The sequence below is a fragment of the Heterodontus francisci genome, chromosome 17 (assembly GCF_036365525.1).
Source record: "Heterodontus francisci isolate sHetFra1 chromosome 17, sHetFra1.hap1, whole genome shotgun sequence".
Taxonomy (NCBI): domain Eukaryota; kingdom Metazoa; phylum Chordata; class Chondrichthyes; order Heterodontiformes; family Heterodontidae; genus Heterodontus; species Heterodontus francisci.
This window is the reverse complement of record NC_090387.1, coordinates 49,134,272-49,149,608: the sequence shown is the minus strand read 5'-3', so window position 1 is coordinate 49,149,608 and position 15,337 is coordinate 49,134,272. Positions and strand designations below refer to the sequence as shown.

The 15,337-nt window shown below is 41.5% G+C and overlaps 1 protein-coding gene across 1 annotated transcript in view; it reads left to right on the top strand.

Moving 5' to 3' along the window:
- Nucleotides 1-15,337, top strand: part of LOC137378589 (uncharacterized) — a 639,386-nt gene that overhangs the window by 153,369 nt on the left and 470,680 nt on the right. The window lies entirely within an intron of this gene.

Genomic DNA, 15,337 nt, shown 5'->3' with positions numbered 1-15,337 from the left:
AATTTTGAATCATTTTCAATCAGTATTGGAGTAGCCCATTTCTATGGGAAGAAGTAAAACTGAGTATTTCAGCACAACTTTAGTATATGGAGTTTTCAGTCTTTACACATCATTTCCAGCAGTGTTTGGGGCCTGTGCAGTTCTTGCTATAGTTTGAGAGTTTTAGTTGTCAGCAGAAATAATGGAATGCAAGTACTTAAAATGTTATTTCTCTTAATTGAGATTATTTTTAAAAATTATTTGTTCATGGTATGTGGATTTTGCTGGCAAGGCTAGCATTTATTGGACATCTCTGCTCTTGTGATGGTGGTGGTGAGCCACCATCTTGAACCATTGCATTTGGTGTGGTGAAGGTACACCCACAGTGCTGTTAGGGAGAGAGTTCCAGGATTTCACCCAGTGATGATGAGGAACCGGTGATATATTTCCAAGTCATGTTGGTGGTAGAGGTTGTGACTTTGGAAGGTGTCGAAGATACCTTGGTGAGTGGCTGCATTGCATATTATAAATGGTACACACTGCAGCCCCAGAGTGCTGGTGGTGAAGGGAGAGAATGTTTAAGATGATGGATGGAGTGCCAGTTGCGCGGGCTGCTTTTTTCTGGATGGTGCCCTTGATGGTGTCGAGCTTCTTGTGTGTTGTTGGAGCAGCACTCATCCAGGCAAGTGGAGAGTATTCCATCACACTCCTGACTTGTGCCTTGTAGATGGTGGACAGGCTTTGGGGAGTCATGAGGTGAGTTACTTCCTGCAGAATTCCCAGCCTCTGGCCTGCTCTTGTAGCTCGTACTATTTATGTGGCTGGTCCTGTTAAGTTTCTGGTTAATGGTGACCCCCAGGATGTTGTTGATTGGAGATTCAGTGATGATAATGCCATTGGATATCAAGGGGAGGTGGTTAGACTCTCTTGTAGCAGATGGTCATTGCCTAGCACTTGAATGTTGTATTGCCTGCCATTTATCAGCCCAAGCAAGAATGTTGTCCAGTTTTTGCTGCATGTGGGCACAGACGGCTTCATTATCTGAGGAGTTGTGAATGGAACTGAACACTATGCTATCATTAGCGAATATCCCTACATCTGACTTTATGATGGAAGTAGCTGAAGACGTTTGGACCTAGGACACTGCCCTGAGAAACTCCTGCAGTGATGTACTGGGCTGAGATGATTGGCCTCCAACAATCATAATCATCTTCCTTTATGCTAGATAATCTCTGTCCCGATTCCGATTGACTTTAATTTTATTGGAGCGGTAGCAGAATGGAGGCAAGGAATTATTTAGTTTTGTCTGAAGTTATTTCAATGCCAAACATTTCACTAGCTTGTGTATTTTTATTAATAGATACTGGCTTTCTGGTGAGAACAATGTCATTGGCAAATCTCAACTTTATCAACTGCTTCCCATTAATTTGTTTCCTACTTATCGGTATTCTGCCAGTACTTTCTGCATATGTTCAGGGGCAAATTAGACGACCTTCCCTCAGATATTTGGAAGAACCTGTGAACTCAACATTGATCTTTGCTGAACTCTTTGCTTGATCAGTTACGTTCTGGATGACCAATTGCGGTTGTGCCTTTAGTTGTCTAAGCTCTAAGATTCTCTCCCTAAACCTCTCCACCTCATCCTCTTCCTAAGATGCTCCTTTAAAATCTGACTCTTTGAACAAACTTTTGGTCGCCTGTTCTAATGTCTCCCTCTTTGACTTTGTGCTAATTTCTGTCTGCTAACCCTCCTATGAAGCCCCTTGGAATGTTTTACGACCTTAAGGGTGCTATATAAATGCAAGTTGTTGTGGTGCTGACGAGGTTGGCTGGAATGTTTTTTAATAGTAAAATTTTAGTGTCTGCCTTGGTCAGTTTATTTCTTCCAGTCATTTACAGCATTGTAGAGATCTTTGCATTTCCTATCTACCAATTTCAGAACATAGGTTTGAGCTGCTTTGGCAGTAACATGGCAGTATGGTGATGTCCATGATAGCTTCATTCAGATAAACACAGCCTGTGTTTACTCTTAAATCGAATCCTCAGTATAAAGTGAAACTATTTTGTATTGATGCTACAGTTGTGATGTAAGTAAGATCCTCAATTACAGGTTGCAAGCATTATCTATCTGGATCTTTGCGGTTGTGAAAGATAGCCTCTAGTCTCAGCCACCCCCAATATAAATCAATTTGCAAAGTGCTACAACCTAATGTAACTATTTTTATGCTTTTGTTCTAGATATCTCCTCAGATTCAGCATCACCAGTCACTCCAGTAAGCTAAATTCTAAACTGTCCCATACGATTTATTGTGCATCCTTTGCTGCCCAATATCTAATTAAGCAATAACATACCTGGATCATGATATAGAATCTTTGCTTCAGTACCAGCTATGTAAATATTGTACTTGCTACCACATGTGTTACTCTCTGGATGGAAGGTAGATGGAAGAGCACAAAAATCAGACTCAACTTCAAACTTGTATTTTATGTAAACTACATGAATGAACGGATTACCATTTACACTCCTCCTTGGTTTATGAAATATAATAAATATAATATATAACTGGCAGAGGCAGATTTAATCATGCCTTTCAAAAGGGAATTAGATAAGCATCTGAAGAGAAAAAAAAATGGAGGGCTACAGGGAAAAGGTGGGGGAGTGGGACCAGCGGAGTTCCTCTTGCAGGGAGTCATGAACATGAAGGGCCAAATGACTTCCTGCTGTGCTGGAACCATTCCATGATTCTAACTTTGAACTTTTGAACATGGATCTATGACTGTACAGTTCTTGAAGCCAAAGACGGAGAGGCAATCTATAGAGAAGATACACACACAGATGAGAAGGTGCCTGACATCGGAAACCGTGCCAGCGCTGTGGAGCCACAGACAGGAGCCGTGTCCTGCTAGTAAAGCGGAATGTTTCAACTGTAAAAAGACTGGGCATTATGGGAAAATGTGCCAGAGCAAAACCTCTTCGCTCAAAATCGCAAAGCAAAAGACCTTCACACAAAGAGCAGTGAATGAATTGGGTCAACTTCTGGAAGAAAAGAAACCAGGAGATTTCCTAGAAGTTAATGACTGAAATCAAGGATTTTGGATTTATGTAAATGGATATCTAATGAATTTTAAATTGGACACAGGTGCTAGTGTAACAGTTCTGTCAGATCAAGAGCCGTAGTTGATGAGACATTGCCTACAAACAGCAGACACACAGTTACATTGTCCAGGCAGGACCCAACTGAAAGTGAAGGGTAATCTTCAAGCAACTCTCCAATATTGAGGGATACAAGTTATCGAAACCATATCCATCTTGTAAAATCAAGAATTTACTCTCCGAAGCAGAAAAGCATGCTAAGACCTGCATCAGATCAAGAAGATTGAGGAAGTCAAATAGCCACAGATAAACAGTCGCTTTCAAGCAGACTATCCAAAACTTTTTGCAGTTCTCGGACAACTCAAGGGAGAGTATAGAATCACATTTAAAGAAAATGCCAGCCAGCGTGTACCTTCACACCCAGGAAGATACCTCACCCATTGATGATCCAAATTCAAGACCAATTGGAAAAGATGACCAGACGGGGCGATTTCTCCTGTTACACAAGTAACGGAGTGGTGTCCGGTCATGGGTCCTGTCCCAAAACAAAATGTAACTCTATGTATTTATTTGGATTTAATGAAGCTTAACAAAACAGCGGCGTGTAAGATACACCCAATGTCCATAGTAGATGATGGCTTAGCGAAATTATCTCAGAGCACCGTGTTTACCAAGCTCAATGCCAATAGTGAGTTTTGGCAGGTGCCCTTAGATGAGACCTCAAGATTACTAACCACACTTATAACACCCTTCGAGAATTTTTGTTTCAATTGGTTACCGTTTGGGATAACGTCCGCACCAGAGATCCTCCAAAGATATATGCCTAACATCTCAGAAGGGCTCAAAGGAGTTATTTGTCACATGGATGACATCCTGATACATGGGCACTCAGTAGAGGAACATGACCACAGAGTTCAAGTAGTTTTACAATGATTTCAAGAAGCAGGGCTAACTCTGAATGAGAGGTGCTAATTTTCCAAGATCTCAATTCATTTCTCGGGACACATAGTAAGCAGTAAAGGTATAACGGCAGACCCACAGAAGTCACGAACCATTACTGAATTCCCTACTCCTACACCCTTTCCTGGGAATGGTGAATCAATTAGCTGAATTTCTGCCACATTTAGTGCAGGAAGAAGAATCACTAAGACAACTTCTCACCAAGAATAAGCATTCTAGAAGATTAAAGAGATTCTCAAATCACTGGACATCTTGGCACACGATAACTCTACAATACCAACCATGGATAGGCACCAAAATGTTGCACCATGCACATTTGACAAAATTATTGACTCAGCCATGGACATGGAAGCAATTAATTGATATATAAAGTGCATAGCGAATCTAATGCCATCAATCCGATGTAAAACACATTTTTCTCTATAAATAAAGTAACTAAGCATACAAACATCAATGGAGAGCAGCACAACTGTATTAGCTAGCCAAAAGCTAGCTAGCAAGCCAAAAAATATGCATTGCCAATGCAATTTACTTTTGTTGACAGAATAGAGATAGCTACACCATGTCATGAAGTGGTAGATGGACATTATTGGATGACCTCTGTGGATTCACACGGTGTCAGGAGTGCAAATTTATCCAACAGGAACACAGGAGGATAGGAACAGGAGTAGGCCATTCAGCTCCTCGAGCCTGTCCCACCATTCAATGAGATCATGGCTGATCCGCGGCCTAACTCCATATACCTGCCTTTGGCCCATATCCCTTAATATCTTTGCTTAACAAAAATCTATCTATCTCAGATTAAAAATTAACAACTGTTCTAGCTTCAACTGCTGTTTGTGGGAGAGAGTTCCAAATCTCTACAACCCTTTGTGTGAAGAAGTGCTTCATAACATTTCTCCTGAACGGTCTGGCCCTAATTTTTACACCATGTCCCCTAGTTTTAGAATCTCCAGCCAGTGGAAATAGTTTATCTTTATCTAGCCTGTCTTTTCCTGTTAAATTCTAGGGAAAACAGGCCTAATTTGTGTAATCTCTCCTCGTAACTTAACCCCTGTGGTCCAGGTATCATTCTTGTAAACCTACGTTGCACTCCCTCCAAGGCCCATATATCCTTCCTAAGGTGTGGTGCCCAGAACTGCTCACAGTACTCCAAGTGGGGTCTAACCAGGATTTTGTACAGCTGCAGCATAACCTCTGTGTCTTTATACACCAATCCTCTAGATATAAAGGCTAGCATTCCATTAGCCTTTTTGATTATTTTCTGCACTTGCTTGTGGCATTTTAAAGATCTATGTACCTGAAGCTGCTTTATCCTTGTTTGGTCCAAAATGGATAATCTCACACTTGTCCGCATTGAAATCCATCTGCCACAGTTTTGCCCATTCACCTAGTTTGTCAATATCTTCTGGCAATCTTATGCTATCATCCAGACTGTCTACAATGCCGCCTAACATTGTATCATCAGCAAATTTGGATATATGACTTGCTATGCCGTCATCCAAGTCGTTAATGAATAACGTGAATAATTGAGGCCCCAACACAGATCCCTGCGGGACACCACTAGTCACATCCTGCCAATCGGAGTACTTACCCATTATCCCCACTCTCTGTCGCCTACCACTCAACCAACTTCCTAACCATGTCAATAATTTGCCCTCAACTCCATGGGCTTCTACCTTAGTTAACAGTCTCTTATGCGGGACTTTATCAAATGCCTTCTGGAAGTCCGTATAAATAACATTCATAGACATTCCCCTGTCCACTACCTTAGTCAACTCTTCAAAAAATTCAATGAGATTTGTCAGGCATGACCTTCCCATCATGAATCCATGCTGGCTGTCCCTGATTAACTGACATTTTTCTAGGTGTTCAGTCACCCTATCCTTGATTATAGACTCCAGCAACTTGCCCACCACAGATGTCAGGCTAACTGCTCTGTAATTTCCTTGGTTCACCCTTTCACCCTTCTTAAAAAGTGGAGTGACATGTGCAACTTTCCCATCCAGTGGGACCACTCCTGAATCTAGGGAACTCTGAAAGACTATAGTTAGGACATCTACAATGTGCTCCCCTACTTCCTTTAACACTCTCGGATGGAAACCGTCAGGTCCTGGGGATTTCTCACTCTTTAGTTCCATTAATTTCCTTGTTGCTGGTGTTTTACTTACGTTAATTGTATTAAGCCCCTGTCCCCTATCGGCTATTAATTTTTTCAGGACTTCCGGCAAGTTATCCTTCTTTTCAACTGTAAATACTGAGGCAAAGTAATTGTTCAACATGTCTGCCATTTCCCCATTATCAATGACAATATCGCCATTTTCAGCTTTTAGTGGGCCTACATTGCTCTTGACCAACCGCTTTCCCTTTATGTAATTATAACATTTCTTCTTATTGATTTTGATGTCCCTTGCAAGTTTCCTTTCATAATCCCTTTTAGTCGCTCTTATAAGCTGCTTTGTGACCCTTTGTAGGTTTTTGTATCTATCCCATGCGGCCGGATCTGTGCTGTGTTTTGCATTTTTGTAAGCCCTTTCTGATTGTTTTATGCTATCCCGAATCTCTTTAGTTGTCTATGGCTGTTTTATCTGTGAAGTGGAACTTTTTCCTCTCAGGGGTACATACTTGCTCTGTATTTCATTAAATGTTTCTTTAGGTATTCTCCACTGTTCTTCAGTCGTTTGACCCATTAGCAGATCTACCCAGTTTACAATGGACAGTCTCTGTCTCATCCCGGCAAAGTCAGCCTTACCCAAGTCTAAAATTCTAGTAGCTGATTCGTGCTTTTCACTTTCAAACGCTACCTTGAATTCGATCATGTTGTGATCACTATTTGATAAATGTTCACGCACAGTTAGGCTACTAATTAAATTTGTCTCATTACTCATAACGAAATCTAATATTACCTGTCCCCTTGTTACATCTAGGACATATTGCTGTAGGAAACTATCCCGGACACATTCCAGAAATTCACTACCTTTCTGACAGGTGCTAGTCTGCCTCTCCCAATCTATGTGTAAGTTAAAATCCCCCATTAATACTACTCTGCCTTTGTTACACACTTGCCTAATTTGTACATTTATACAATCTAACACCTCAGAACTGCTACCAGGAGGTCTATACACAACACCCATTACAGTTTTAGATCCTTTTCTGTTCCTCAGTTCCACCCATAAGGTCTCCACTGGATGCTTTCCCCTTATTATATCGTCCTTCACCAATGAGGTGATATTATTTCTAATCATTAAGGCTACTCCAACCCCTCTGCCATTTTCCCTGGCCCTCCTGTAAACTTTATAACCAGGTATATTTAGTTCCCAGTCTCGACCATAAACCATGAAACTCAAGGAGAAGATTGTTACTGTGGTTATTGAGGTGAGGTAGTAGAAAAAAAATCAACAATAGGAAGATGAAGCATTTCTCACACTACTGTTGTCACAAGGCAATTTAAACTGCGATGGTCAATGTTTGTGCAACTTCTCCAGTTGCTTGTAATATGTGGCTGAAGACAGGGCAGCCAACAAAAGGCACTGATCTCCAAATCAGGAAAATTTTATAGGATAAAGCAAACAGTACTTCGAAGAGTTGGAGCTGCAGGCTGACAAGTGAGATAGTTGATGCACTGATTTTAATTTTCCAAAATTCCCTAGATTCGGGGCAGGTTCCATTAGATTTGAAAATAGCAAATATAACTCCTTTATTCAAAAAGGGAGGGAGACAGAAAGCAGGAAACTACAGGCCAGTTAGCTTAACATCTGTTGTAGGGAAAATGTTAGAAGCTATTATTCAAGACGTTATAGCAGGGCACTTAAAAAAATTCAAGGTAATCAGGCAGAGTCAACATGGTTTTATGAAAGGGAAATCATGTTTAACCAATTTATTGGAGTTCTTTGAAGAAGTAACCTGTGCTGTAGATAAAGGGGAACCTGTGGATGTATTGTACTTAGATTTCCAAAAGACATTTGATAAGGTACCCCATCAAAGGTTGTTGCAGAAAATAAAAGCTCATGGTGTAGGCGGTAACATATTGGCATGGATGGAAGATTGGCTAGCTAACAGGAAACAGAGAGTAGGCATAAATGGATCATTTTCTGGCTGGCAAGATGTAACGAGTGGTGTGCCACAGGGATCAGTGCTGGGGCCTCAACTTTTTACAATTTATATAAATAATTTGGATGAAGGGACTGAAGGTATGGTTGCTAAATTTGCTGATGACACAAAGATAGGTAGTAAAGTAAGTTGTGAAGAGGACATAAGGAGGCCACAAAGGGATATAGATAGGTTAAGTGAGTGGACAGAGATCTGGCGAATGGAGTATAATGTGAAATTGTCCATGTTGGCAGAAAGAATAAAAAAGAATGGTGAGAGATTGCAGAGCTCTGAGATGCAGAGGGATCTGGGTATCCTAGTGCATGAATTAGAAAAGATTAGTATGCAGGTTCAGCAAGTAATTAGGAAAGCCAATAGAATGTTATTGTTTATCACGAGGGGAGTTGAATACAAAAGTACGGAGGTTATGCTTCAGTTTTTCAGGCCATTGGTGAGAGTACTGTGTACAGTATTGGTCTCCTTATTTAAGGAAGGATGTAGATGTGTTGGAAGCAGTTAAGAGAAGGTTTACTAGACTAATACCTGGAATGGGCGAGTTGTCTCATGAGAAAAGGTTGGACAGGCGAGGCTTGTATCTGCTGGAGTTCAGAAGAGTAAGAGGTGACTGGATTGAAACATAGTCATTCATTTGGAGTATCCAGATGAAGATGAACAAACCCAAAGCAAGCTGAATACTACAATCCTTAGTAAAGATCAACCAAGTCTGGATCTAGACTAAAAAGGAAGGCTACAGTTCATCCAATTAGATTACAAGATCGGGGAGAGTCATGAAACCTCCAAGCGGACTAAATTTGTGAAGTCACAGACTTGGGGGGAGAAAGAGTAGTCGATAAAGTCAAGAATATATATACGTTGAAGTGAAGTGATTTATGACTTTAACCCCTTATAGGGACTAAACCAAATCAGGAGTACATCCCTATGAATCTCCTTTAATCAAGTTCAAACCAGACACATTCTCACAGACACTTATTTGGGTCCAAAGAATTGTACCATCTTTCCCTCAAAGAAAGAAAACCAACAGAGAATATTGCCATCTTTCGGATAGCTTATTATAATAATTATGGCTAAGTAATAAATATCCCAGATATTATAAGGGTCTGGGAACTCTCTTCAATATGTATCTCTCTACTTAAAGAGACACAGAGAGGGGATTCTCTGTGTAGTTGTATACTGAATGCTACATGAGATGATTTATTAACCTTTATAGATTTATTAAAGAATTTAACATGCAATACACTTCTAGGTGGATAATTATATCACAATATCAAATATTATGAAAAGATATAGAACATAGAACATAGAACAGTACAGCACAGTACAGGCCCTTCAGCCCACGATGTTGTGCCGAACCTTTAACCTACTCTAAGATCAAACTAACTACCTACCCTTCATTCTACTATCATCCATGTAACTATCCAAGAGTCGCTTAAATGCCCCTAATGTATCTGCTTCTACTACCACTGCTGGCAGCACATTCCACACACCCACCACTCTCTGTGTAAAGAACCTACCTCTGACATCTCCCCGAAACCTTCCTCCAATCACCTTAAAATTATGCCTCCTGGTGATAGCCCTTTCTGCCCTGGGAAAAGGTCTCTGGCTATCCACTCTATCTATGCCTCTTATCATCTTGTACCCCTCTATCAAGTCACCTCTCATACTTCTTCGCTCCAATGAGAAAAGCCCTAGCTCCCTCAATCTTTCTTTGTAGGACATGCCTGCCAGTCCAGGCAGCATCCTGGTAAATCTCCTCTGCACCCTCTCTAAAGCTTCCACATCCTTCCTATAATGAGGCGACCAGAACTGAACACAATATTCCAAGTGTGGTCGAACCAGGGCTTTATAGAGCTGCAGCATAACCTCGCGGCTCTTAAACTCAATCCCCCCGTTAATGAAAGCCAACACACCATACGCCTTCTTAACAACCCTATCAACTTGGGTGGCAACTTTGAGCAATCTATGGACATGGACCCCAAGATCCCTCTGTTCCTCCACACTACCAAGAATCCTGTCTTTAAGCCTGTATTCTGCATTCAAATTCGACCTTCCAAAATGAATCACTTCACACTTTTCCAGGTTGAACTCCATCTGCCACTTCTCAGCCCAGCTCTGCATCCTGTCAATGTCCCGTTGCAACCTACAACAGCCTTCCACACTATCCACAACTCCAGCAACCTTCGTGTCATCAGCAAACTTGCTAACCCAGCCTTCCACTTCCTCATCCAAGTCATTTATAAAAATCACAAAGAGCAGAGGTCCCAGAACAGATCCTTGTGGAACACCACTGGTCACCGAGCTCCATGCTGAATACTTACCATCTACTACCACCCTCTGACTTCTATGGGCCAGCCAATTTTGTATCCAGACAGCCAACTTTCCCTGAATCCCATGCCTCCTTACTTTCTGAATAAACCTACCATGGGAAACCTTATCAAACGCCTTGCTAAAATCCATGTACACCACATCCACTGCTCTTCCTTCATCAATGTGTTTTGTCACATCTTCAAAGAATTCAATAAGGCTTGTGAGGCATGACCTGCCCCTCACAAAGCCATGATGACTGTCTCTAATCAAACCATGCTTTTCCAAATAATCATAAATCCTGTCTCTCAGAATCCTCTCCAATAATTTGCCCACTACCGACGTAAGACTGACTGGTCTATAATTCCCAGGGTTATCCCTATTCCCTTTCTTGAACAAGGGGACAACATTCTATTTCCTACTCCAATTCCATCTGCCTTTCCCAATTCTCTTGGTGCACCTTGGTTTTCCTCTCGAATATTACCTCCTGGTTTCTACATCCCTGCTAAGTTAGTTTAAACCCTCCCCAATAACATTAGCAAACTGCCCCACAAGGACATTAGTCCCCATGTTTTACAGGTGCAACCCATTTGACCTGTACAGGTCCCATCTCCTCCCAGAATCAGTCACAATGTCCCAGGAATCTAAAGCCCTTCCTCATGCACCATTTCTCCAGCCACGCATTCATCTGCTCTATCCTTCTATTTCTATATTCACTAACGCGTGGCACCGGAGCTTACTACCTGAGGTCCTGTTTGCTATTTTCTTTCCTAGCTCCCTAAATTCTGCCTGAAGGACCTCATACCTTTTTTTAAATCTATGTTGTTGGTACTGACATGAATCATGACCACTGGCTGTTCACCCTCCCCCCTCAGAGTGCTCTGTAGCCACTCAGTGATATCCTTGACACTGGTACCAATGAGGCAACATACGATCCTGGATTCACATCTGCAGACGCAGAAACACCTGTTTCCCTAACTAAAGAATCCCTATCACTATTGCATAAGTAAGGAAGAAACTCAAACTGAACCAAGGAGAGATTACAAGCTGAGAGGTTTGGTCAAAGGGATGGATTTTAAAGAAGGTTTTGAAGAGGGTCTGAAGCAGGAACTTCCAGAGTATGGGCCTAGGAAGCGGATGGCAAAGCTGCAAATGGTGAGGTGGGAAAGGTACAGGCGGCCAGAAGATTGCAGAATTCTGGAGAAAATTCTAATGTTGGAGGAGATTACAGAGATAGGACGAAAGACTTGTATTTATATAGCGCCTTTCAAGACCGCAGTATGTCCTATTTTTTAAGTGTGCTCACTATTGTAAGAGGCAAGGTCATGAGTTACATTTGTCCCATTGGCAAAATTATGCACCCACTGTGACTGTTCTCAGGGACAAGTATGACGCAGACAGGAATACAAAGTTAAAGCTTAAGCTGCAGTCACATATAAATCCGAAATTTCCAATGCCATTATGAACTAGGGACAGGGTAGGATAAATTCCTACCAAAGCGCGTACACAACTACAACGCGCTTCTTATACAAACCTCCCGATTCCTCCTTGTAACACATAATCTTATTTCTAACATAGAATCCAAAAATTTAACCTTGCTAATGTTACAGCAAAAATATCTTAGAATATCCATCAAAATTTAAAGTAAATGTTTTACTTTAAATGCCCCTTAGTTGAGAAGCGTTATTTGAGGATTCAACGCTTCGAATCTTTTCTTTCAAAATCTCTAATTTTTATACTGTTTCTGAAATGTCACCTGACTTCCAGCATTTAGTTGAGACCTTCCTGTGTTCCTTTTAAAATCCATATCTTTAACTACCATTTTCATTTAATGTTTTACTGAACTTCCTTTGCTGTTGAAGTTGCGAGTATTTATCTGGTCAAAATGTTTATAATTATGTTTACTTAAACTTTCTTGTTCCTGTTAGTACATTCCGTTTATTGTTAATTGCCCTTTCAATGGCAACCTCTGGAGCCGACTTGTCTCAAGTTTATTGCTACCTCTTACTGATAAGATATTTCAATGTGTGTGTTTATCTTCCAAGCCCCTGACAACAGAGACACAAATGGATTTACCAACTTGTTCATAACAGGGACCTTGAAATTTTCTAACTTAACTGGGAATGTCAGTGAGTTCTACAAACTGACCATCCATCCAATCCCTAACTCTAAAAGGCATAATGCACTAAATATTTCAAAATTCTACTTATTTAAGTCTATTATACCTATATTCCATCACAGAAGAAAATGTTCGATAAAGACTTGTGTGGGGGTGGTGGGGGGAGGGTTGGGTTGGTGGTGGTGGTGAGATGTAGTATAAGGATGTGTAAGGGTTAATGCTGGAGACAGTGAGAGCAACTCCTCCCACTGTAAGGGTAATGATGTAACAGTCACATGGCAATGGGCTTGGGAAGAAGAGGGTAGCAGCACAAAGGATGCTAACTAAGGAAGCTTGAGAGCATAAATAGTGATGTGAAAATAATAAACGAGTTATTAGTCAACCTTATTCAGACTCCGAGACGTTATCAATAACCTCCTAGCTACGCTATAACTACAACAACAAAACACAACAGGTACAATCATAGAAATCTATGGCGCAGAATGAGGCCATTTGAAACAGTGTATCTGTGCCAGCCAAGAAACTGCCGTTCAGCCTAATCCCACTTTCCAGCTCGTGGTCCATAACCCTGTAGGTTACAAGACTTCAAGTGCATATCCAAGTATCTTTTAAATGCAACAAGGTTTGCTGCCTCTATTACCCTTTCAGGCAGTGAGTTCCAGACTCTCACCACCTCCTGGTGAAAAGAATTCTCCTCAACTCCACTGTAATCCGTTTACCAATTACTTTAAATCTATGACCTCTGGTTATTGATCTCTCTGCTAAGGAAAATAGGACCTTCTAAACCACTCTGTCCAGGCCCCTCATAATTTTATACACCTCAATTAAATCTCCCTTCAGTCTCCTGTGTTCCAAAGAAAACAATTGCAGCCGATTCAAACCTTCCTCGTAGCTAAAATTCATGAGTCCTGAAAACATCCTTGCAGATTTTGTTCGGGGAAGGTCGTGTCTGACTAACTTGATTGAATTTTTTGAAGAAGTAACAAGGAAGATAGATGAGGGCAGTACAGTTGATGTGGTCTACATGGATTTTAACAAGGCTTTAGACAAGGTTCCACATGGCAGACTGGTTAAAAAAATAAAGCCCATGGGATCCAGGGAAATGTAGCAAACTGGATACAAAATTTGCTCAGTGGCAGGAAATGAAGGGTAATTGCTGATGGGTGTTTTTGTGACTTGAAGGCTGTTTCCAGTGACGTTCCACAGGGCTCAGTACTAGGTCCCCTGCTTTTATGCTGTATATTAACAATTTGGACATAAATGTAGGGGGCATGATCAAGAGGTTTGCAGATGACACAAAAATTAGCCGTGTGGTTGCCAGCAAGGAGGATAGCTGTAGGCTGCAGGAGGATATCAATGGACTGGTCAGATGGGCAGAAAAGTGGCAAATGGAATTCAACTAGGAGAAGTGTGAGGTGATGCATTTAGGGAGGTCAAACAAGGCAAAGGAATAAACAATTAATGGGAGAATACTGAGAGGTGTAGAGGAAATGAGGGACCTTGGAGTGAATGTTCACAGATCCATGAATAGCAGGACAGGTCGATAAGATGGTTAAGAAGGCATATGAAATCCTTTCCTCTATTAGCCAAGGGATAGAATACAAGAGCAGGGAGGTTATGCTGGAACTGCATAAATCATTAGTTAGGCCACAACTTGAGTAGTATGTACAGAGGGTACAGAGGAGATTTACGAGAATGTTGCTAGGACTGGAAAAATGCAACGATGTGGAAAGATTAGATAGGCTGGGGTTGTTCTCCTTGGAACAGAGGAGGCTGAGGGGAAATTTGATTGAAATGTACAAAATTGTGAGGGGCCTGGATAGGGTGGATGTGAATTTACCTTTGTAGAGAGGTCAGTGACTAGGGGGCATAGATTTAAAGTGATTGGTAGAAAGATTAGAGGGGAGATGAGGAAACATTTTTTCATCCGGAGGGTGGTGGGGGCCTGGAACTCACTGCCTGAAAGGGTAGTAGAGGCAGAAACCCTCCACTTATTTAAAAGGTGTCTGGATATGCACCTCAAGTGCTGTAACCTGCAGAGCTATGGACTAAATGCTGGAAGGTGGAATTAGGCTGGGTGGCTCGTTTTTAGGCCTGCACAGACACGATGGGCCAAGTGACATCTTTCTGTGCTATAAACGTTCTATGATTCTGTACTCTCCTCAATACCCTCTCTTGTGCAATCACATCGTTCCTGTAATGTGGTGACGAATGTAGAACAGGTATACAAAATTATGAGGGGCATAGATAGGGTAGACAGGAAAAACGTTTTTCCCTTAGCGGAGGCATCAATAACCAGAGGGCATAGATTTAAGGTAAGGGGCAGCAGGTTTAGAGGGGATTTGAGGAAAAATGTTTTTACCCAGAGTGTGGTTGGAATCTGGAACACACTGCCGAAGGGACGGAGAGGCAGGAATCCTCACAACATTTCAGTATTATGCCATAGAATACAAGGCTACGGGCCAAGTGCTGGAAAATGGGATTAGAATAGATAGGTGCTTGATGGCCGGCATGGACATGATGGGCCGAAGGGCCTGTTTCTGTGCTGTATAACTCTATGACTATGACCAGAATTGTATGCATTCCTCTGGCTGTGCCATAACTAGTGTTTTATACATCTCTAGCATAAACTCCTTCCCTTATATTTTCTGCCCTGTCCAATAAAGGGAAGGATCCTGTATGCTTTCTTAAGCACCTGTCTACCTGTTCTTCTGCCTTTAGCGAACTGTGGACAAGCACTCCAAGGTCCCTGTGCTCCTTTACACTTCTCAGTA